This window comes from Anolis sagrei, chromosome 5, assembly GCF_037176765.1.
Source record: "Anolis sagrei isolate rAnoSag1 chromosome 5, rAnoSag1.mat, whole genome shotgun sequence".
Classification (NCBI taxonomy): domain Eukaryota; kingdom Metazoa; phylum Chordata; class Lepidosauria; order Squamata; family Dactyloidae; genus Anolis; species Anolis sagrei.
In genome coordinates, this window is record NC_090025.1 from 120,164,257 (window position 1) to 120,190,118 (window position 25,862).

Sequence of the window (25,862 nt, forward strand, 5' to 3'; positions counted from 1 at the left end):
ACCTCCAGGTTTCTAGATGCTTCAAAGATCTCAAAAGGGGGGTCGAGGAGAGGGGGTGGGAATAGTAGCTCACGATCATTTCTCCATTAGAACTATTCCTACCCCAGATATTATGGGTATCGAACGTATAGGTTTGACATTGGCTATTAGGGAAAGTGTGACTATCCTCTTAGTTTATTGGGCCCCTGGGGCCCCGAACGAGAACATCCCCAAGTTAGTAGACCTTGTGGCGGACTGGGCCCTGAAGTTCCCAAGTCTCATCATATTGGGAGACTTCAATATACATGCAGATAGGTTGTTGTCTTCTTCGATAGCAAGGGACCTAGTGCAATCTATGGAAACAATAGGTTTCTTATTAATCGTGATCGGTCCTACTTATCAAGCTGGGCACACCTTGGACTTGATTTTTTGTATCGGAATACAAGTGACTCTATCCTCAGTCTTAGAGATTCCTTGATCTGACCACTACATCCTGAACAGCCAAATAGAGATTCCACCACCACAGCGTCCGGAGACTGAACAAATTTTCATGCGGCCAAGGAAGCTGATGGATCCTACTAGACTGTCCTTAAAGAACTGGATTACACAGCTGATTCTCTACGTGAACGAGTGAAAAACTGGAACAAAAATATATCAACTGCCTTAGATATAGTTGCCCTCACCGGAATAGATCTCTGTGGTTCACGGATGTATTACGTCAGATTAAACTTGAGCGGAAGAGATTAGAATGTAAATGGCGCAAGAAACCGGATGAAACATCGAAGTTGGTTTTTGCAATACATTGAAAAATCTACAAAGCAGCCACCAGAGAGGCCAAAAAAGAATATAATTCCTCATTGATAGCTTCCACCAGATCTCGACCTGCTCAAATATTTAAATATTTTCATAACATCACAAATCCAACCCATCCGGCCAAAGATGTGGCTAGTCATGATATTACAGCAGAGACTTTCCAGAGCCACTTCATAAATAAGATCAATTTGCTCCATGAAGGGTTACCTCCGACAGAGGACACACTGAGGGAACTTGAGGCCTTCTGGCCATCTAGTGACCAACTTCTAGAACATTTTGTGTCATTAGAAATGGAAGACCTGGAAAAGACTCTAGCTGCAGCAAGACCAACTACCTGCTCCCTCGATCCTTGCCCCTCCCGATTGGTTAAGGAGTGCTGGGAGGGACTACGAGATCCCTTAAGGAGCATCATCAACAGCTCCTTGGAGCAAGGAATTTTTCCAGATTGCCTTAAAGAACCAGTGGTCCATCCTATCCTGAAAAAACCAAGCCTAGACACTGCCATACCTAGAAACTATCGCCCAGTTTCAAACCTTCCATTTTTGAGCAAGGTGATTGAATGGACAGTGGCAGGGCAGCTACAGCAATTTTTAGATGAGACTGCAAGTTTGGACCCCTTTCAATCAGGCTTTCGTTCAGGTCATGGGACAGAGGTTGTCTGTTAGCTACTACTGACTAAATTCGTCGTCAGACTGAGGCGGATCAGCACTATTGGTACTCTTGGACCTCACAGCTGCATTCGACACCATGGACCACGACTTGCTGATTCATCAATTGGCTATGTCTGGTGTACGAGGTTTAGCTCTTAAATGGTTCAATTCATTTCTCCGGGACCGGAGACAGAGGGTGGAGTGGTTAGGCCAAAGCTCTGATTGCTCCTGCTTTTGTTGTGGAGTTTCCCAGGGTGCTATCCTCTCGCCCCTGTTATTTAACATCTACGTCTGACCACTTGCTGGACTGGTGCGGAGCTTTGGCATAGAGTGCTACCAGTATGCAGATGATACCCAGCTACTCTTGCATCTTGAACCTGGGACAACCGCGATTCCTGAGAACTTTAAGCTGTGTTTGGAAACAGTGATGAGTTGGCTGCGAGCAAGCAGGCTAAAAGTGAATCCTGCAAAAACTGAGATACTCTGGCCAGGCCAGGCACCAGAATTTATCCAGTCTCTGCCTGATTTCGAAATTACTTATTATAATGCTTTGTGCTTTGATTATGTATTCCTGCATGGCAGGAGATTGGACTAGATGACCCTTGTAGTCTCTTCCAACTCTATGATTCTGTATCCTTTATATTTCTTGATGAAACAACTTTTCTGCCAACAGGTTACTGAAGGACACAGAATTGCTAATAAATAAATTCCTTTTTACCAATTGTAACCATTTTCTCTTTTATTAATTTTTTTAAAAAAAAAACATTTGGCATAGTTTCCACCATTTGTTGATTTGATCCAGCCTTAATTACCATCCAGTTGCCCAATATGAAAAATGCCCCCTACCCCTATTGTTGCCCATTCATGATTTAGTTCTATGTCTGTTTCATAAATATGAATACACATACAGGCACATTTGGACACACAACCATTTCTGTACCATGACTTTGTCCTTTCTTGTATATGCATTACCCATCCCTTAAGGGCCTGATCATCATTAAGTGGATATTGTTTTCTCTATTGTCAGTAGGGGTTAAAGAGAATTCATTTTGTTTACTTTGTGTTAAAACTTTCCAAAGAAAATCACAAATTTCCTCATGAATTTGAAGGAATGGGTGTGTGAGAGAGAATGGATGTGATAGAAAGCAAAATGGACATATCTGTTCATTCCTTGATCCAGGTAGAACTACACATCAGTGTAGAAAGTAAGCCCAAGGTAATTACTTGTGCTTCATATCCCTGAATAAATATGTTGGTGTTGTCTACCTGATCCTTGGCCTTGAGAAAGACAACTATGCACACAATGAATACTCTCCTGCATGCCCAACAAGATTAAAAAGCAATCCCCAGGCCTTATCCAATCATTCAGTTCTGACACCCCACAAAAGCCATGGCACATGAACAGGTATAATATCCTCTGCTGTCTGCAGGGGTATGCCTGGACTTACATTGACACTTGGACTGAAATACGACAGAGGTCATGGTTCAACTCACAAGAGGCCTGACTGATATATGGCCCTTGAATCTCAGTTTGAACTTCCTGTGAATGCAAAACTGCCTTTCATGGATCAGTATGAAGAAGACTCTATAGACAGAACTCTTAAAGTGAAGGGCTTCTGGTGTAACAATTTTATGAGACATTCCTATTCATTCCACATTTTCTCTGTTTCTCTTCCTTTGACCAAAGGTAGGAAGTGGATTCACCTCTCAATTCCCAAAGGCATTCCCTTGGCATTCTATCTTTCCCCTGTGTTTAGATATTAACAGCACACTCAACATCCTTTTCCTAGAGATGTTCACCAAATCCTGAAATAAAATATTCTTTCTCAGTAGTGTGGCAGAGATTTTAGGCTGCTAACACAATTTAGATTTCAAAGTCTGAAATTTAAGTGAGTGGCCACTGGATGATTCATATTATCATAGGCTCTGTCAACTAACTATGTTATGCTTTCTTATGTGTCAAAACTATTATTTTTCCTCCCAAGTTCTAAACTGGTCAGCCAGAATTAGCTATGTGGTGAAATCTCTAAAAGCAAACAATGTCAATTCAGAGTGATATCAATAGACCATTAAACTTTTAACACATTTGAAATAATCATTTCAAAAGCATTTGATGAAAGGGCATTCAACATCTGGCAAAACAAAATGCAGTAGTTTCAATCCTCATGTTGCTTGGCAAGCAGACAAAGGACCTCATCACATTTAAACTTTAAAACACTTTATCAACATGCATCCCACATTGTTTTTTTAAAAGTAGGATGCATACACCCTCCATCACATGAATTTCTTACTATTTAAAGTAATCCAGTTTGACTCATCACACTATGGAAGGTTTGCTCTTCCCAATTCGCTGTAACTTCTGTGTACGTCACTCCTTCCCCCTTTTAATTTAATAGCACACGCACTATTACTGTCATTTGGACGGAGTTGTGGCGCAGCTGGTTCGGAGTCAGCTGCATTAAAATCACTACTGACCGAGAGGTCATGAGTTTGAAGCCAGCCCGGGTCAGAGTGAGCTTCCAGCCATTTGTTTAGCTTGCTGTCGACCTTTGCAGCCCAAAAGACAGTTGCGTCTGCCAAGTAGGAAATTTAGGTACCGCTTATGCGGGGAGGCTAATTTAACTAATTTACGACACCACAAAACTCTCTAGCAGCATGCAAAAGAATGAGGAAGTACTCCATTGGTGTCAAAATTGGATGGTGAAGTGACAGCTCCCCTGGTGGCCGGAATTCAAAAAGCATACCCTCACGAAGCTGGAAAGTTAAATAGCCTCTGTGTCTATATATGTTGTGTGTCTATGGCATTGAATGTTTGCCATGTATATGTGCATTGTGATCCGCCCCAAGTCCCCTGCAGGGTGAGAAGGGCAGAATATAAATGCTGTACATAAATAAATAAATTTGGGATGAATGGGAAAATAGTAATTACTATCATGCTGTATGAAGGTATTCTGAGGTACTTTCTTGTCAAATTCTTTTAAAAACTCATTTTTTAAAAAAGGATTAAAACTTCAAAGTAGCTGTTATGGAGGTCTTCTCTCACCATGTAGTTAGAGACAAATGGTGACGGCCCCCTTCATGACAAATCCCAGGATCCACATGGACCATCCACAGACATGCCCCAAAGAAGATATCACAGCACAGGGAACAGAATGCTTACTGTACACTTAAAAGCAGTGTGATTAATGCAATTTATATTTAAAAACACAAAATGAATCCTGTATTTAAATGCTCTGTTTGTGCCACCTTTTGTACATGGTTTTCAACGGGTTGACAATAGGGGACAAATGTCATTTGATAGGACTCATCAAGATTTGCAAGCAAACAAGCTCAGTAACTATTACTTAATGTGATCAGGTCCAAAGATTAAGCATCTTCATTCAGCTTGTCTCATCTCTGGCTCTCTGATGACAATTACTAGACTTTACAGGGATCCTATCTGTCAGATTTCTCCCTGCTTCTACCACTATCTTTCTGGTTCTAGATTCTACATTAGGCCCATACTTCCATCACCACCACTTCTTCAACTTCCCATCCCATTTGTTGATCCCTACTTTAATGTCATAGATAGGTCATACTCTTGATATCATCATTTTTTCCTTCATCATAGTCTAAAGCTGGATCACCTGTTGCTCTACAAATTTGGGTGAATTACAACTTCTATCATCACCAGAGAAAATTGGCAGTGCTCACACATGATGATGTTCATACCACTCCACATTCCCTGTTCACCTCTTTTGCAAATGGTATCCTTGGTTTACTGTGAGTTTTTCTCCTCAAACTGATATTTTACTGGCAGAAATAGAAGTAGACAACATCTCCATCACATCTTATGTTGGCTTGGCAATTTTTGATTTGCAAGCATACTCATCAGGAAGACAGATACTGGTGGTCTCCCTTTCTGAAATCACAGACCACATCATCATTCTAGTCCATTAAAATATCTCCTGACTATTTCAGTCAATTTGAATCTCTCTTATAGACCATCTTTGTATTCTGGGAAGGACATTGACAGAAAAGCATCAATTGTTCATCCTATAGGAATGTAGCCATGCCTATAGTAATAGTGTAGCAAATGCTAATGAGACTGCCTAGTTGGAGCATGACAGGAGAGGAGGCATAATGTATTGCTACTAATCAGTAAACATTATGGTGCTAATATAATCTCTCTTCAAGTATTCTCAGTGCAACATATGCTGCATTAGTAGCAGATGTCACTATTTCTGAAAGGGATGTTACATAACACAAGGGGCAAGGACTGTGTACTTAAGGTACTTGATGATAGTCCCAGAAGGTTACAGTTTGGTTTTTCTTAATTCAGTCATTCCCATTGCTACATTGTAAAGCAACCCTTGAGTAATAAACTATATCTGAATATCTAATCTAACTCTATGTAGGGTCAAGTCTCTAAGAGATTGTTTCTTATTACCAAAAGTGATTGCTTATGCCAATGGCACAGATCACTTTTGAAACTCCTCTTTGACACATTACTGTATCAATTCTATGTGGATCAATTAAGTTTTAAGTAGGCTTGCCACAGATGTTTGGAGGTCACTGTTTTTTCCTCTATATTTGTGACATGGGCAACTTGCTGACTTAAACTATTTGGAGGACAAAGCTTCATACAAACCTGGAATGAGACTGGAAAATGGTAAAAAGGGGAGAGAAGCAAACAATAAAACTTATTCTCAAATAGTAGCTTAATCAGGGCAGTCTTTGATCAGTTATAGAACACATACCTTTCCTGTATTTTGATCTACAACTCCCAGGTGTTTTGATCTACAACTCCCAGAAATCCCAGCCAGTTTACTAGCTGTTAGGATTTCTGGGAGCTGAAGGGCAAAACATCTGGGGACCCACAGGTTGAGAATCACTACTGTAGGAGGTTATAGGCTTAATCTCTGTCATTTTGAATGAAACAGGATTTGAGCTAGCTTGACTTATAAAGATCTTCACGAAAGGGCTAAAAGAGATGTTACAATCAAGTGGAAGATTGCTAAGCTAGATGCATTACCAGTCAGGGAGCATGGCCGCTTCATATACTGTACAAAATAATGGACAATTTATATGACCACTAGGACATAGCTAAGCTCAGAAGGTGAGCCTCCTCTTTTAAGAGGCTACTCAGAGAAATAGGACTACATTAAAGCAGATGATTTATATAACTTTGAAACATATGATGAAGACACAGAAATTGTTCAAGATGTTTCATACCTTAATCAGAATGGAGACTGGGGTCAAAAAGTCAAAACAAGACAAGGTATTGAAAAGGCTGCTATAAGGGGTGTGCAATTCGGCACAAAACCATGCAAATTTTCAGTCCTATGTTCAGCTAATTGCTCATTTTGTTTACCATGAAATTGCCAAATTGGGGGGGGGGGGGGAGTGCTGTTTTCATTCAGGAAATGAAATTGGCTACAATGGGGAAAGTTAAGAAGCTCAATCCTCAGTCATTTTTAGGCCTATCTACATGAAACCTACCTCAGTTGTAAACCACATTTACAACTGCAGGCTTGCCATGTTTCATAACAATTCACCAATCTACTGAATTTTTGGAATTATTTAAATTTTTGTCATAACATTTTTTATAATAAGACAAACCACAAGAGAGGGTTCTGAGAATTGTAATTGCCAGTTACGTCCATTCTCAGCCAATCAGAACATGGACACAACCAGCCCTTTTATTGGCTGAGAAACACATAGTGAGAAACTTCAGCTCTCATCCCCATGAGAAATTCAGAGGCTTTCTAATGCCCACTCCCCCACAAGTGTTGCTGGGGAGGTGAGTTCTGAGAAGGGCTCTCTCTCAGTAAGAGGGGCCTAGGGAAGTTTTCCAGAAAAAATGAAGGATGCTGCTAGGGGAAAGAAAGAAGAGAAGGACCCCCCCCCCCCCCATGGCAGAGCTCTTCTCAGTTACAGAAAAGGAGCCTGCGCTGCAGACCTCTCCCTCTGCTAAGAACTAGCACTTTCTTAGCTCCTACCATAAAAGGCTTGTGTAGAACATGAAAGCTTGGAAACAGCTGTTCAAGAACAAACATAGGTAACCATAGTGTAGACTTCTAGGTAAGTAGAAACTGTTGACAAATTCCATCAGAACTTTAAAAAAATTCCATTGCAACATTTATGTGGCCTTTTTTCATGCCATGCACAAGGTTCATTTTCATAATACTGTTGCGCAATTATATCAGCATCCAGAGCCATGGGCTGGATGCTGTCCCTTGGGCTCCTTCCTTCAGCCTCCCCTGATCTTTCAGTGTGAAGATGTGGTATCCCCCATGCTGCTGAGTGCTCGTGTGTCTCCATATTCTCTCAACACAAGGACACATCCTCATGCTGAGAGGAGGGCTGCCCAGAACTCTTCTGAGATCCATGGGCATCTGCATGTGAAATCCTCCTCTTGTCAGGAGGACACGGCAGGCACACGCGGCTGTGTGGGGCTCTCCTAATAGCGTCACACAGCCGCATGTAAAACACCCTGGTTTCCCCCCTTGTGCCAACTGTCCTTGGTTTCCTGCCCCATGCTAACTGCCCCTCATCCTTCCCCCTGTGCTAACTGCTCTTGGCCTACTCCTCCTGGCCCTTGCCTGAGTTATACAAAGGGTCAGAGTCTTAACAAGCTACTTTTTGAGATTAACCTTCTCAGAATTCCCTAGACTTGCATGGCCACTGATTGTTCAACACTTTTTTTGAGTCTAGACATAGATCAAACTAATAGAAATGGGAAAAGAAAAACCCCTCAAAGGATATTGGGGTTCCAATTCGAAACTGAGAATGTAATTCCACTTTAAAATGTAGGCTGAGTGTAATTGCCTGACAGTACATTACTGAGATACTGCCTATGAAGTATATTCAGTGCTTGGAATGCAGAATGCAGATGCAAGGTGTGGCTATAAAGGTGAATGTTTTTCATGCCCACCTTCTAAAGTAAGGAATACATATCACACTTGCTGAGATTGCCCCAGATTCTATTGCAGGGTAGTACCAGAATAATCTGCGCAATTCCGGTTGAATTTATTTGCCAAATATATCTTGAGGCATTGGCACAAAAGGTGTTATATCGGCATCTCCTCCTGCAGTTTATTGTGGTAATTTCAGCTTTCAGTAGTCAGGCAGAGGACTCCATAAAAAATCCAAGGATCATAATGCTGTTCTCAAATTCCTGTCGTGCTTTCTACAATAAAGTCAGAAGAACTACAATTTCACTAAGATAACTTGGGAGCATTTAATTTTCTGGTTTTCTGCTTCTGCTACTTTGACATAGCTATTCAGTTAGCTAATAAATGTCCAGTCCTGTAAACACTAACCTAACCTTAGTTCCATGCAGAGTCTCTGAAATCTCAAGAAATGAAAATAGCATGTTGAGTTGAGCCTCTACTGTTCTATCAATATTGTTATTGCTGTCAATTGGATGTCAAATGGAAATGCAAAGGCACTTATTTTTATTTAATAATTCCAGTGAAAGGGGCTTGCAGTAAAAAAACAAAGAGAGAAAAGATCGTAAGAAATCTTAATGTACAGATATTTACAAAAACATTGTATTACATCTTTTGCAAATGTCTTTTGTCACTAGGTGTGAATTAGGTCTTGCTACAATGAGAAACCATACATAAAGCAATAATTGATTGTATACATTTTCATTCATTCAAACTAGTTTTATCACACCATGTAAGAATACCATAGATGATGGTAGAGTGAATCTAAGGCCCCATCTACACTGTCATATAATCCAGTTTTAAATTAAATACGACAGTGTAGACAGGGCTTAAGATGGATTCTCATCCAGACTTTAAGGCATCTATACAAGGTTCTGTTCCCACTTCATAGTACCTTTCAACACCTTGGATAGCTCCTTTAAAGTTCAGAGTAAAACCCAGAATGGACACATCATACTCTCTGACCTAGGTGGGAAAAAAATGATATTTTAAAACATCAGGAACTATCGTGCACAGCAAAAACAATAATCGACAGTAAAAAGGAAAGGAAGCCTGGGAACAAATGTCTGCTCTAAATGTTCACTCTGATAAATTGAGCAAAGTTATTTTTATGTTAAACACATCTTTAAAAACGGTGCTTTTTCAAAGTCATGGAAGCCATGGGTTGGTTGGTATTCTCTTATCAGTAGCCCTGTGATGTCTTGGCCTGTTTATTTCTCAGTTGGACTGTTCCATTTTACCAAGTTTAGGGGAGAGCTTAGGTTCCCCCTAGAGGCCGAGTTCGGTTGGTGCAGCCCATTCTGACTCAGAGCCAGAATGGGCTGGTTATAGAACTTCGTTTCCCATTCTTTGTTTGTCATAGCTTATAGATAGTTACCAGATAGTGTCTGGTCTGGCCTAGCAATTTGAACAGGCCATCCTAATCACGTATTTGCCAAAGCTTATAGATAGATAGTAATATACATAGAATAGTTATAGCCGTATTTGCCTTATAGATAGTATTTGCCTTAGAGTTTATAGATAGATAGTTTGTATTTGCCCTATAGATAGATAGTTATAGATAGATAGTTTAGATAGTACATACCCCAGAGTTTATAGAGTATTTACCTCAGAAATTATAGTTGTTTTTTTACCTCAGATTCACACCTTTGTACATTGTTGTAATTCACCTTGATTATTTAGTAAACAATTGTTAAACTTATTCTTGTTTGTAGAGTTTTATTTTGGGGGAATTATAGTAATTAGGGCATATCGATGGTCACTGGGAAAATAGCCAGACACATATAGGTTTTTCATTAGATCTTCCTGGTGTGCCATCACAAGCCCATAACATTCAGACTAAAGCCCAGGGTTCATTCACCAACTTGCTACAATAGAAGCCATCAATGACAACTGAACTGAATTCTAACTAAAGAATAACATAATCCATAACAACTTTTGTCACTGTGGCAGGTAATGGATTAAGTAGCACATATTTCATTTTTAAACTCATTTTTGACTTACACCCATGTATAAGTCAAGGGCAGGTTTAGGGGTCAAGAATATGAATTTTGATGTGACCTAGGAATAAATTGAGGGTCATTTTGTAAAAATGGGAAAGTACCAAATCCAGTTTAGGGGGGCACTGGCCCTGGATATCATTTCCCCATCCAGCAAAGAGAATAGAGGAGGACCACTGCTTCTTTTATGTTCTTCCAGTTCAAGCTTTTATCTTTCACCACTCTACTCAGAGAAGGGAATTGTTCCTTTTTTGTTTTATATGAATAAACCCGTTGTCTATCTCTCATGGCGTCATATCTGTACCTTTGTAAGTATTCTTCTTTTGTAAGAATTAACATTGACCCATGGATAAATCAACATAGTTTTTTTGGATTTATTTTTTTAAACTAAAATTTCTGGATGTACACAAGATTTAAGTGCCATTTTCCTTGTAGCATTGCAGCAAAGAAGCAAGGCTTTGTCGTCTTAAATTTGATTTTTCATTTAGAAAGGTGCTTATGGGATAAAACCATAATTGGGAATGAGGCATGGTGGAGCTATTCCTAATCTTCTTTTCTTCTTCTTAAACCATAGCACTGGCAGTTGGAATAGAGGAAATGGATTCACTATAACTCCCATCCATCCTTAATGTTGTACTAAAGTGTATTTTACTAAAATGACTGCTATAATGATTTGAGCATTGGACTACAATAATATAATATAATATAATACAATATAATAAATAATAAATATAATAACAAAACTTTATTTATCTCCCCGAAGGCTCTCAGGGCAGATTCCAATCATAAAAAGGCAAACATTCAATGCCTGAGTACAACAACCAATATACACATAATAGCAAAAATAATAACCCAACAAATAAAACAAATTATATATTAACATCTACATTAAAATAAAAAAAGAATCTATGACATAAATTACGTCAACATAAAAGCAAATATCAGACAGAAACAGCAATATCTCCATGCAGACAGAATTCAATTGGGCATTAAGATTAATTATTTCCAAGGATGTTAATTGGGCAAGCAGGGTAAAAACAGAGCCCACATACAAGTAACATATTTTAGTCAGAGGTATTGTAGCAGTATCATTATCTAATCCTCTTTTTTTTCTTCATAGACCAGTGAACAAAAGTATATTTTCATTTGTTTTTTGAAAGCAAGGATGGAGGGCACCATCTTTATTTCCTTAGGGAGGGAGTTCCAGAATGGAGGGCGATCAAGGAAAAGGCCTTTTCTCTTGTTCCCATTAGCTGTACTTGAGATGGGGTTGGAACTGAGAACAGGGCCTCATCCGATGACCACAGAGTCCAAGTTGGTCTATAAAGGGAGTTACTACAGCTCAAATAGCCTGGACCTGAGCACTTTGTTTCTAGCCTGGAAGCAGACCGGTAGACAGTGGAGCTGCCGTAACATGGAAGTTGTCTGCTCCCTGTATGGCGCTCCAGTTCGTAACCCGGCTGCCAATCTTTGGACCAGTTAAAGCTTGCAAACTATCTTCAAAGGCAACCCCATGTAGAGAGTGCTGCAGTGGTCTCAGTAGGATGTAACTAAGGCATGGACTACCATGACCAGATCTGCCATGTCAAGCTGGTGCAGAAGTTTTAATCGAGAAAAGGCACTCCTGGCCACAGCTGACACCTGGGATTCTAAGATCAGCGATGAGTCTAGGATCACCTCCAGACTGTGAACCTCTGTCTTCAGGGGGAGTGTGACCCCATCCAACACAGGCTGTAATCCCATACTCTGATCTGTCTGGAGATAATGTTTTGAATCCTGCTGCTTGGCCAGGGAAATCCACTGAATGAACTTGGGAAAATCATAAATTCATGGTTTCAGAAAAACATCTGATAGGTTTACCCCAAAATCACCATGTCAGAAATGACTTGAAGGTACACAACAACAAAGCATATGATGCATTTACTTGGTATAGCTCAGAATGCTAGAATTAGCAATGACTTCCTATTCTTATATCTCATAACTTCCAACCAAATGTCCCTTGCTATAGATCAGAGCTATTCACTACGATGACTAAAGGCTAAAACTCTAGAATTCTTATGGAGTGATGGGAAAAGGAATGGTTTACCTTTATTTGACCTTCCAGAATCTCAGATTCTCAATAATCCTCTCTTTCCTTTAATCATCTCTTCATTTGTATGCCAAACCATTCCATGAACAGCAAGGATGAAATATCTTTGCCATGTTTCATGTTGACAACTACATAGCTCCAGTGTTAACATTTTCCAACAAAACAGCTTAGGCACCACTCTTCCTATATAGTGTCTTCTGGAAATAAATGCAAATCACATTGTGTCAAAACAAGAGCCTGTTGGTTGGGAATGAAAGACCCTGGAATGAGTTAACACAAAGTCACTATACAAAGTGAACAAAACCAGCATAGTGCACTTAACTAAAGATCCTATGAATATAATGGTTTTTCATGTTTTCCTTTCATGTGACAGGTGTTCTAAGAGTTGTTTTAGAATTCTTATACTTTAAATCCCAAGTTTCCAGTGGATGAACTGAGTATGGTTATTACAGAAAAATTAAAAGAAATAAACAAACTCATCTTAATGTGCAAAATAGAACCACCTGTCAACTTTTTGACAAAACAGCAAGGTTAAGAGTGTAAAAATACTTTTTGCCTTCTGCAAACAAATGTGTCAGCAATCTTCTCTACACTGAATTTTAATAAGGCAAAATGCATCTGCAGCACTAGCCTTTAAATCCAAGAAGATTTCTACAGTACCAGTTCACTCTTTTTATTTCCAATTCTATCAAAGTGTAGTTTAACCTGTGACTGCCACCTATATTGTATGATTTCTATTTTCCCAGTTTACTGTACAATGGAGATAGTTGACTGGTTGTTGATATTTTTCCATTTTGATGCTTTCTACGGTATGGTAGGGCTTTTGAAAAAAATAATTTTAGACCAGAAAAGAAGCATTTATTTGACTACTAAGCAGCATACATTGGTTCAGAACACCTCTGCATTCTTTAGTATATGTTCATATGTTTTGTGGCTTAGACTTACATTAACTGATATTAGGAATCCTACAGAATGAGATAAAATTGATAGAAGAATACAATTTGAATTTAAATGAAATAATAGGTGGATCTTTGCCAATTTATTTATTTATTTATTTATTTATTTATTTATTTACAGTATTTATATACCGCCTTTCTTACCCCTGGGAGGACTCAAAGCAGTTTACACATAAATAATGGCAAAATTCAATGCCTTACATTGGGCAGTGATACGATGCCAATAAAAACAATTAAAATAGTAAAACCACAATTAAACATAAATCATAATTAAACAATACATCATCAAGCATTAAAACAATAAAAGAGTCCCATCAGTCAAATCGCTGTTCCAGTCAATGTCCCTCTAAAATGCTACATACATCTACTGTCCGAAGGCCTGGTTCCAGAACCATGATTTTAATTTTTTTTCCTAAAAGCCAGGAGGGAGGGAGTGAATCTTACCTCATTTGGGAGTGTGTTCCATAGGCAGGGGCCACAGCCAAGAAGGCCCAGTCTCTTGTTCCCACCAGACGCATTTGTGCTGTTGACGGGAACGAGAGCAGGGCCTTCCCGGATGATCTTAGATTACGAGGTGGGACGTATGGGTGGATGCATTCAGAAAGTAAGCTGGGCCAGAACCATATAGATTAAAAATCAGTTTACAGATGTAAGATTTGATTTTGAGCCTTTTGCTTGACCTCTGCCTTTCACTCAATTTGGTGGTTTTCATAGTTCATATTTTGTGAAATGCATGGTTTGTTGCAATAGTTAATTGGGGCCACCACCCTGTATCTCCCATAGCAATTCTATAAAGTTTATTTGCATTATTATTATTATTATTATTATTATTATTATTAGATCCCAGACAGTCATTTTTGGTTCTTTATTAGGTGAAAGACACACTATAAATAAAATCAGAGTAAAAAATATATAGTTTGTCCACAGAGCCAAAATGATGAAAGTCCGCAATATTCGAGCAGTTTCTTGTTTTCCTTTTCATAGATGAATATACATACAAACATGGCTTGGAATCAGTACCTAGCAACAAAACAACGAGGCTCCTAGAATAAGTTGTGACTATCCAGATGATTTTTCTGGTAGGCCAGAAGATTTTCTGGTAGGCTGTGTTCTGGATCATGAATTCTATTTGCATCTCATTGGATATCGACAACCAAATTCTCTGACCTACCCACCTGCTTTTACTAAAAAGCGAATTTATTAGGAGAAAAAGCCTACAAGAACTCGATTTTGTTTATAGGAGCAAAAATAGTTGTGATTATGATTATGATTACGGTTTGGTCCACTTTTCACCCAGGGTTCAGATTTAAAATAGTTCATACTTAGAAATTATACATTGCTAACCCCCCCCCCCTCTCTATATATATATTACTATTTTTAAAATAAGTAAATAGGGAAAACCTATTGTTAACCTCATAAAGCAACCTTGGCCCATCTTAAAAATGCTCTGCTTTAAAAGCCTGCATGAATAAAATGATGTTTGCTTTCCATCATAAGAAGGGGACCATTTTAACCTGCCTGAAAAGGGAGTTTCAGAGCCCAGGGGAAGTTATTATTATTGTTGTTGTTGTTATTATTATTATTATTATTATTATTATTATACCCTACTTTTTATCTCCACAAAAGGAGACTCAAAGCGTCTCTCTCTTGCATCCCCACCAACCGCTATTATCTTTGGGTTAAATTTTTCTATATGTTGATATGCATTTTTCTTAATCATTTTTCAGGCATTTCCCTTCTGATTAAAATATTGTACATTTTTTTAACTTGCAACTTTTAGCTCTTTACAATTTTCAAGATTTTTCAACATATTTTGCTTGAAAAAATAGATCACATGTTTCAGAAATGTATGGACATGGGAGGCAGTCTGAGGAAGTACAAAATGCATATTTCCTGAGGGAAATGCAAAGTCAATTAATTTAGCTTTATTTTAAATGCAAATTAGGTATGCATTTACAGAGACACACAGCTTCTGAGTTTATTCCTGCAATCATTCTTAGGTTGCACACTGCACTGCTCATATAAGAAGCCACTCAGCATTTGTGTGTATTTGAATCCTGTTATACAAAGATCTTCATAAATAAAAAACAATATAGTTAATCCATAGTGGATGTTTCCTCTCTTTTCATATTTCTCACTATAACAGCTTCTCAACAGTCTAACAAGGTCTGAACTAATCCACTTCTACCTTAAGACTTTGATTGAAACCTGAGTGAGTTAGCTAAGACATGTTTATGCAACTGCCATTTATTGAAGTTTTCTTCTCTCCTCCAGCTAAACTGAAGTTTTATGAAGAGAAAATAGCTTGTCTTCCTAACTCAAGATATAATGTATAAGATAATAATAAACCATAGCTCAAATATATTAATTTCTCTCAAAGTGTAAAGTAGAAATCTTTTCCATACAGTAAAAAATTGTTAGTTGAAAGTCTGGGAGAAAAAGCCCTTATCATGGAGTTGCAGAATTATAGAAGTTTGATATCACTTGAACCATATTGACTCCATACTATGTAATCTTGGGATATATATTTTTCAGAGGAATACTTAGAATATTTTCCAAAGAGCACTATTGCTGGATTTCAGGAGATTGCATGAGAGCTCATAGCAGTCTCCTTCCAAATACAAATCCTTCTCCTTTCCCATGCACAGCCATAATGCTGCTTCTACTCCTCTCACTACTAATGACACCATCTCTTCTTCTTCTCCCCCCATATATGTCTGTTGAGGTAGCATCCACTAGGAGTGTGCAAAATTTTGGAGGTTGTTTTGTATTTCGGAAGTTTCAGAGTAACAAATTACCAAAATATGAACCGGCAAATCAGCCTCCAAATCTTTCTGAAGCAAAACATCCCATCCAAAATGTTTCACAAAAAGTTCATTCTGATAGCCATCAAAACGACAGAGAAATAAGCTTCAAAGGTTTTCCCATTGTTGCTAATGTAAAGAATCTTACCAAAACAAAGAAACTTTGGATTTAGGATTATGCATTGAAATCTCACCCCCATCTCTCCAAATGTTTCCAAAATGAAACAGGGGGCCACCTGAAAATTGGAATAAAATCTGAGATTGATTTCAGCCATTTCACACAGCTCTACCATCTACACACAAAAGATAGAAAACTCTTGGATTATTGGATTATTGTAAGGTGGGAGAAGGATACAATGCAGATAAAGTGGCATAGGCATAAAGCAGGTGCCTAGTGCTTGATTAAAGCTGTGTCTTGCATGGGAGAATGAATAATTTAATTCCATTTTCTCTCTACTGTCAAAAGGACAGCAGGAGGAAGATGCCTCCTAGCCATCCTCACATGACAATGGCAGAACACTAATGTAGGACAGATGCCACATCAGTGCAATTCTCCTCACCAAATTGCTATTTTGATTGCCAGTAAACACCACAAATTGTGTAAGATGCCATACATCCCAAATTCACTTAGAGGACAGTTTTTGAGCATCGTTTGTAAAGAAACTAAACAGTTAAATCAGGCTTCTTGAGGTCTTATCTGAAACAATACTGTCAGTACTAATGGGGAATACGGTGCCTTGAAAAATAGATGTAGAAGGGTAGACATTGCCTTACAAATAAAATAGTAAGGGCTATGTGGTTCTTTGTCCTATTATCTGGGTGAGATCTATAATTTCATTCAGCAGGGACAAAAATTCATTGGCTGTCAATGGGGTTTTTTGTGTTGCCTTTGTGTTATACGAGCAGTCAAAGGATCTGCTCATACGCAGGAGGTGGCAAATCTAACCTATCACCTTAACATTTTGAGAGTACTGACTCTGTTCCTTAATGCTGCATCGGACCTATTGTGTCCTTTGTCCGGCACATCTTCCTCGCGGAGATGTGTTTCCCTTCTTCTTTCTCTCCTTGCATTAATTGCTCCTTCATTATTGTTCCCTCTTGAAAGCAATGTTGAAAAGCAGAGAGTCTAATGAAAAATGAGTAATCAATTTCTGTAATTAAAAAAAATCTATATACCTCTCAGCTGAAGAAAGGCTGTTCCTTTTCAAATTATTATTGCAGAGACCTTGTTTACTTACTTGGGTCCCCAACTGTTTTAAATGATTTGGTATAACTATCTAATGATTAAACTCTTTGTGCTTTCTTTCATCTTTTGGGAAAAGGGTTGTTTGTTCGTATGACAAATAATGCTTAGCAATGGAATCCAGGAAGCAGATAAGCTCTTAGTTAGTCCTTGATCTGTGACTTATACAATTTTGCAAACATGGTGCTGATGGGCACTGTTCATAGCTTCAATCAAACATGCTGTTTTCTTTAGTGATAAACCTTAGGATTGGAAGGCTGAATATAGGCTCCAGGAGCTTCAGCATTTAGCCAATCCTGAGGACTTTATCACAAGAATCTATTATTCCACTGCAGTTGAAAAATCACATAAGGGATACATACCCAAATGAGCTTCCTCAGTATCATACCTCTCTTCATTTGCATGATGGCTCCAGTTTAAATACAGAATGCAGACAACAAATATTACATCAAAATAAAATCCATACAGTAGCAAAATAAAATAAAGCAAATTAATATAATATAAAATCAAACAGAATGGGCAGGCCAAATGGATGAGGTAAAATGATAAAACCCTGGATGAGGTAGGAATAGAAGAAATGTAATTTAGGGGAGTCCAAAAAGAATAAACAGTGGGGTAAGTAAAGCTTTCAGTTTAGGATGGGGGAAAGTGCATCATAGGGGCAACACTATAGATGGAACATACAAAAATGGGATAAATGGTCACTATACTTCCACTGTATTGTATTTTTTTAAAAAAAATAGTAATTTGCAGTTTCAGTGATGAAAACAAAAAAGATTATATATAGATATAGATAAACTGAAAACAAACAGCTCAGCAAAAGTGAAGAGGAGGTCAGGGAGGGAAAGAGAATATAACCCCTGATATCACTTTCTGCTGAGCATTTGATAATACATTAAACCATTTCTAACTTTCTGCCTTTTTAGCTTATGATATAATACTTTGTCCCTTGTCCAACTGAGTTTTTTAAGACATTACCAACTACTACATGAATCAGGGCTTGGCTGTTTCATTGTATCAATCTTTACACAATGGTGCTATTTTCATTTCTGTTTTGCTTTGTTGTTTCTCTTGTTTAGTTTACAAATGGCTAAAATTGCTTATGGGCTGTAGAATTGTCAACGTCAATTTTTCCTCACTCCAACGTCTGAGATTCTAGAAGGCTTATCTGTATGTACCACTGACATGTTGTTCTCAGTTAAATAACAATGGATTTTCTCAAATGGATTTATAACTGTCTCTTACTGTGGTGTCTCTAAACAAATGAACTTTTGACTGAACCATGTTGAAAAATCAGGGGACATGGATTGTTTTCCAAAGACCTTTAATTAGTTCAGAGACTACTCTGTAGTGGGGCCATAGTGTAAATAGCTCTTGTTTAATCTCTTAAATTGTTACAAAAAAAGAGAGAGAATTAGTCCAACAATCAGCCTTTACAGGTAAAATGCAGTGAAGCAAAATATATACAAACCAAGGCATCTTGAGTTATATTCTCTTTCTACTATTTCAATATGTTTAAAAGATTCTGTGGGGCCTTTCTATTCTGCTTGCAGAGTAGATTCCCTGTACTATTCACATCAGGAGCGACTTGAGATACTGCAAGTCACTTCTGTTGTGAGAGAATTGGCCATCTGCAAAGATGCTGCCCAGGGAATGCCCAGATGTTTTGATGTTTTCCCATCCTTGTGGGAGACTTCTCTCATGTCCCCACATGTGGAGCCAGAGTTCATAGAGGGAGCTCATCCCCACTCTCCCCAGATTTGAACCTCTGACCTGTTGGTCTTCAGTCCTGCCAGCACAAGGGTTTAACCCATTGTGCTACTAGGGGCTCCCTGGACTACTGGTGTAACTTGTGCTGGATCAAGTTATATTGTCTACTCAGGATCATATGGCAGTTGATCTAACAAGAAACTTAGCTTGGAGCATAACAATAAGAAAAACTTGAACAATTATTTAGTAGCTATAATTTCATCATAAGTGAAAGAAACAGCCCAGAAAGGACGCATAACCTATTCTTGCAAGAAGTAGATTTGATTCATACACCTTTAAATAAATTACATATTCAGAAGACAGAAATGAGCATGGTTGCTTCGTAATCTTGGATTCTTAAAGACAAAGCCCATAGAAGTATAAATTGTGAGCAACTCCTCTGCATGATATTTCTATCACTTCCTGTCCTCTCTTATTTTACAGCTATACTACATTATCCTGCTTATTGAGGTGATGATTGTGATCCTCGTTCTTTATGACTTGGTGGTCTAACCTTTAGATGTCTATGGAGTTTTCACGGATTAAACAGTAAATTTGACTATAACAACCACATTTAATTTCCCCATAAAGTTGATGCTTCCTGTTGCTTGTTCACTGACATGTGCTATAAATATGCTGTCCATAAATTACACAATTGAGTCCTTTGCACTTACCAGAAAACAATAATAAAAGCGAACAGAGACAGAAGGAATAATAAGACAGAATTCACTGCCTCATTAGTGACTCTTACTTTACCAGTTCCTTGCCTCTGCAATCGCTTTAGACTTTTAAAAAGGTTTAAAATCTGTTTTAACATCCTCTCTGAACACTGTCCAATATTCTTAATCTACAAATGTTAGCTTTTCCATGAAGCTTTTACTTACTCAATTTTTTCTGCTTACCTATCCTCATAGGATCCAGGTGGGCTTGAACATCAATGCAGAAGTGCATGCCTCAGTAGCAATGGGTTGGTTGAGTTCAGCAAAGCCATATGTACCACCCCATTCTAATATAGGTCTTCTTGGATTTATAGTCCCCCCTCCTCGGCAAGTGTATTTGGTCAGCAAGGAGGCAAACAAATATTCTTGTTCTCTTATAAGAAATTTAACAAATTTACCCTGCTCTCACTCACTTTTTTATGCTTACTCTGCTCTGTGGAGTGTCTGGCTCTTATTCCAGTGAACCCACTCCAGATATTAGTTCATGCTATAAAGTACATATTGAAGAAGCTAGATTGACTTGGAAGCTTGGATTCCTCTACTTACATTTCAGGCCAAAAACTGAAGTGGATTTCCAAGCACGGACATCATATTTAGATGAGAAATGGAAACTGTACCTTCACTGATACAGTAGACTGTCAATTAACCAGCATCCATGGGGATTTATAGATCACGGATAAAGGTGGTTTCTGGTTGCTTAAGAATTAGTATTAAAAATAGACATAATATTACACCCTAATATATGCCATATCCTAATCTCTGTATTGACTTGATATTAATAATGAAATTGAATAATTAAAAGCAAATAAGGATATATTTAATGTAACAGTTTTTCTGAATTATAAAAGGAGCTTTGTGAAAGGAGCTTTCTTAGACTTTCCTTCCCAATTGCTTAAGAGTTCAGGTTGCTTGAGTTACGGTTCACTGGGTATTTTATTGTTGCTTTGATATCATCAAGCTAGCTGCCATCAATGTTTTTGTGAAGTTTTTATTTGTTTTTCCTCTCTTCCTGCCTTCATTTCCATCTTTCATCTAGTTTTTTTATAGCGGTCTTTGTCCCATGCTTTTATTATTTCAACATGGGGGCAGGCTCGGTGAGAGGCGACCAGGACGTGGATTCCTAATGGTGGCTTCAGCTCTGACAGGGTCGCTTTGCGATGTGTTGACTGGGCATTCAGCAGATGGTGCTGTTTTTGATACCATACATGTTTTAACCTGTCACAGGTGTGACATCTATGTAATAGTTTTGTTGTTCATTCATTCAGTCGTCTCCGACTCTTCATGGCCTCATGGACCAGCCAACGCCAGAGCTGCCTGTCGGCCGTCACCACCCCCAGCTCCTTCAAGGTCAGTCCAGTCACTTCAAGGATGCCATCCATCCATCTTGCCCTTGGTCGGCCCCTCTTCCTTTTACCTTCCACTTTCCCCAGCATAATTGTCTTCTCTAAGCTTTGCTGTCTCCTCATCATGTGGCCAAAGTACTTCAACTTTGTCTCTAGTATCCTTCCCTCCAATGAGCAACCGGGCTTTATTTCCTGGAGGATGGACTGGTTGGATCTTCTCGCAGTCCAAGGCACTCTCAGAATTTTTCTCCAACACCACAGTTCAAAAGCATCTATCTTCCTTTGCCCAGCCTTCCCTAAGGTCCAGCTCTCACATCCGTAGGTTACTACAGGGAATACCATTGCTTTGACTATGCGGATCTTTGTTGCCAGTCTGATGTCTCTACTCTTTACTATTTTATTGAGACTGAACATTGCTCTCCTCCCAAGAAATAAGCGTCTTTTGATTTCCTGGCCACAGTCTGCATCTGCAGTAATCTTTGCACCTAGAAATACAAAGTCTGTCACGGCCTCCACATTTTCTCCCTCTATTTCCCAGTTGTCAATCATTCTTGTTGCCATAATCTTGGTTTTTTAGCTGCAGCCCAGCTTTTGTGCTTTCTTCTTTCACCTTGATTAGAAGGCTCCACAGCTCTTCCTCGCTTTCGGCCATCAGAATGGTGTCATCTGCATATTTGAGGTTGTTAATGTTTCTTCCAGCAATTTTCACCCCAGCCTTGCATTCATCAAGCCCCGCACATCGCATGATGTGTTCTGCATACAAGTTAAAAAGGTTGGGTGAGAGTATGCAGCCTTGCCGTACGCCTTTCCCAATCTTGAACCAGTCTGTTGTTCCGTGGTCAGTTCTTACTGTTGCTACTTGGTCCTTGTACAGATTCCTCAGGAGAGAGACAAGGTGGCTTGGTATGCCCATCCCACCAAGAACTTGCCACAATTTATTATGATCCACACAGTCAAAGGCTTTAGAATAGTCAATGAAACAGAAATAGATGTTTTTCTGAAACTCCCTGCCTTTCTCCATTATCCAGCAGATATTGGCAATCTGGTCTCTATATAATAATAGGTATGTGAATACATAAAAACATTTGCCGGTTCGAATGCTACATTGTGTCCAAATTTCTTACCCACCTCTCCTCGTGGCTCAAGGCGAGTCACATCACAGGCAAAACACACAAACATTGCAAAAATTCAATAAACACACATATTAAAACATATTTCTATAAAATACATATTAAATAGACCGGTCAGAGATTAAAACAGGAAATGAGTTTAAAATAGTAACAGATTGTGACTCAGTTCACTTTATTTAATGCCGGTGCTGTGTCAAAAAAAGTGTTTTGCCATGAGAAAAATTATAGTCTGTTTCACTGCAAATGCACAGACAAAGCATATGGTATGTTTTTCCAGAACTGTATTCTTTAAGAATGCAAATACCAAATCACAACTTTCAGTACTACACTAAATCAATAGTTCCCTGCATATAAAAGGCAGGCATTCATGAGAACACCTCTGTTTCATGTATTAGCTTTCCAAACAATGTTAAAATTTCATAGACCTTTGTCTTTCATGGCAACGGCAGTATTTCAGTTACTGTAGTATAGGTCCTTTCCACACTTCCAAGGCAAGATGAGAAGATACAAACCAAGAAGAAGGTAACCCCACCCTGGGGGTAAGCTAAACAGTCATTGTGGAAATACTATTTGCTGTAGTAGCCTATTAAGATGAAAGGCAGCCTTGTCCCATTGAAAATAGCAAGGTCCCTGTAGCAGAGTGGCCTATCTTACAGGGTTGGTGTAAAGGCAGTAGACAGACCTGGCTTGGAAAAGCTAAGGAGAGCAGGGGGGTGGAGTGATCAGGCAGTTTCATAGCTGGAAGGGCAGTCTGGTTGGCTGATGAAATTGGAGGGAGTTGTTTAGCAACCAAAGATAGGCAGAGCCAGAGAAGGTGAAGAAGAAGCTGAGGATCAATCCTGACAAGACAGAGGTCCTCCAGGTCAGTCACCCATCTGACAGGGGTATTGGGTGGCAACCTGTGCTGGACGGAGTTGCACTCCCCCTGAAGTCACAGGTCTGCAGTTTAGGGGTTCTCCTGGACTCAGTGCTGATGCTTGAAGCACAGGTGTTGGCAGTGGCCGGGAGAATCTTTGCACAATTAAAACTTGTGCGCTAACTGCGACCATATTTCGTGAAGTCTGACTTGACCATGGTGGTCCATGCCTTAGTTACCTCTAGACTGGATTACTGCAATGCACTCTACGTGCGGCTACCCTTGAAGACAGCCCAGAAATTACAACTTGTCCAACGATTGGCAGCCAGATAACTGGGGCGACTTACAGGGAGCAGTCAACCCCCATGTTTAAGGAGCTCCATTGGCTGCCGTTCATTTTCTGATCCCAATTCAAGGTACAGGTTCTTACCTATAAAGCCCTAAATGGTTTGGGACCCGCCTACCTTCATGATCATATCTCTCTCCATGAACCAGCCTGAACTCTTTGATCTTCGGGGGAGGCCCTCCTTTCATCCTTGCCAGTTTCTCAGGCTTGCCTTGTGGGTACAAGGGAGAGAGCCTTCTCCTCTGTGGCCTCCTGACTCTGGAACTCATTGCCCGGAGAGATTAGGAAAGCACCTACCTTAAAACCTTTAAAAAGAATCTCAAGATCTGGCTCTGCTGTTGTGCTTTTGGAGAGTAGTCACATAATCTTATGCTATTGCTTCCCTCAACGTTCTTGTCCTAGGAGTACACCCCCCTTGTACGAAGGCCTGTCTATTACCCTGTCTCTCTACGAGTTCTCCCTTACAAATAATTCTGCCCCTTTAAACCACTGAGCTGCTGAACTTGCTGACTGAAAGATTGGTGGTTCAGATTTGGGGAGTGGGGTAATCTCCCGTTGTTAGGCCCAGCTTCTGCCAACCTAACAGTTAAAAACATGCAAATGTGAGTAGATCAATATTTACTGCTCTTTCAGGAAGATAACAGCACTCCACCCAGTCACACTGGCCACATGACTTTGGAGGCATCTACAGACCATTCTGGCTCTTCAGCTTAGAAATAGAGATGAGCATCACCACCCAGAGTTGAACACAACTAGACTTAATGTCAGGGGAAACCTTTACCTTTATTACTAATAGTATTTATGCCCTGCTTTTTCTCTGCCAAAGGAGATTCAAGGCAACTAACATTAAAAACCAAAACCATATGAGAATTGAAACCTAACACATATAAACTTTTTAAAAATACATGGTTAAACACAATAAAACCATTGCCCAAATGTATTAAACTACATAAAGCATAGCACTCCCTGACTTGGTCCTAAAAGTTTTCATGTTTAAAGCCTGTCTGAACTGAGCATGGAAGCCACAAGGCCTGTGGCACAGTTCAAAATATCAACCACACCAAGCATTTTTTTTCTTTAGAGATGTAATGCAAGGCTTTTCCTTAGATTAATACTCATTAAATTGATTTATTTTTCTATTAGTTATTTCAGACCCTTAACTTTCTGAGTACTAAACTACTTGAACATGTTCTCAGCAGCCTTGAGTCCCCGAAAAGGACAAGAAAGGCGGGTTACAAATAAAGCAAATAAATAAATATTACATGGGCCAAAGCAGTCATAGACAAATCTATGCCTTGTTGAACTTGGCATAAATGTAGCTAAGGAATAGAGAAAAGGATAAACTAGCCCATGTTGGTTGTCTATTTCTCCCTACACGCACTGCCCATTTTGTAATATCAGCCACTCACCAATGCAATTTCATTTTAACTCACATCAAAATAATCTTTAGCTTCAGCGACTGTAGTTTGTAATGATCAAGATGGTTTACAGTTTCTTGAACTGAATCAAGCTATTACTTAGATACATAACATATATGAAAAAGTTAATCAATATGCATCTGTGTCTCACTATTGGTTTTGCTGAAATTATTTTTGCCAGAACTCTTCCTGGAAAGAACATCCTCTGCAGCCTGCCTGGTGTTTTTGTTGGAAACATTTCCATTAGGATTTCAACTTGTATTTTTTATGTAGCATAAGTAAAGAAAGAATGTAAAGAAAGAATAATAAAAGAAAAGGTAGCTAAAGTTCTCTTATAGAAAAATTACGTTAAAGGTTACACAAAAAAAATAATGTTTGTCTAAGAACATTTGTTGGGCTACATTTCACTGAAAAATGCTAACGGATCGTTTTTGCCCAAAATGGAGAAGAGGAGAATATAAATAGAACACAGTATTTGCAACATGTAAAAATGAAACATTAAATTTATGTAACTTTGCAGGCAAGCTAACACCAACTTAAAAGTCTTACACAATGACCCCTCACAATAATTCTGGAATGTTCTCCTCCCCAAACACTTAACAACTTGAAAATTGTTGGGGGTGTGTGACAAAAACCATGTAATGCACTGTTTAATGTCCTTAAACATTGGGTTTAGGTAAAAGGTTTTCCTTTGACATTAAGTCCAGTCATGTCTGACTCTGGGGGTTGGTGCTCATCTCCATTTCTAAGCTGAAAAGCCGGCATTGTCTGTAGACACCTCCAAGGTCACGTGGCCGGCATGACTTCATGGAGCACCGTTACCTTCCCGCTGGAG